The sequence below is a fragment of the Penaeus monodon genome, chromosome 30, assembly GCF_015228065.2.
Source record: "Penaeus monodon isolate SGIC_2016 chromosome 30, NSTDA_Pmon_1, whole genome shotgun sequence".
NCBI lineage: Eukaryota > Metazoa > Arthropoda > Malacostraca > Decapoda > Penaeidae > Penaeus > Penaeus monodon.
The window spans coordinates 459,967-460,172 of NC_051415.1; positions in this window are offsets into that span (position 1 = coordinate 459,967).

Sequence of the window (206 nt, forward strand, 5' to 3'; positions counted from 1 at the left end):
TACTAAACAAGCATCTATGTCTTAAAAAACTTGTTTAGTATTTACGAAGAAGTGAAGAGCTTAGCGACCGCCCAAACTCCTTGAAACTCTGAATTTTAGGAGCAGCAAAATGTACGATTTTTTTCTTGCAAATTACACAATAATGGTCTTGCCTTAGAAATTCAAACATATATATCTATTTTTCGCTTGAAATGACTATTTGGATT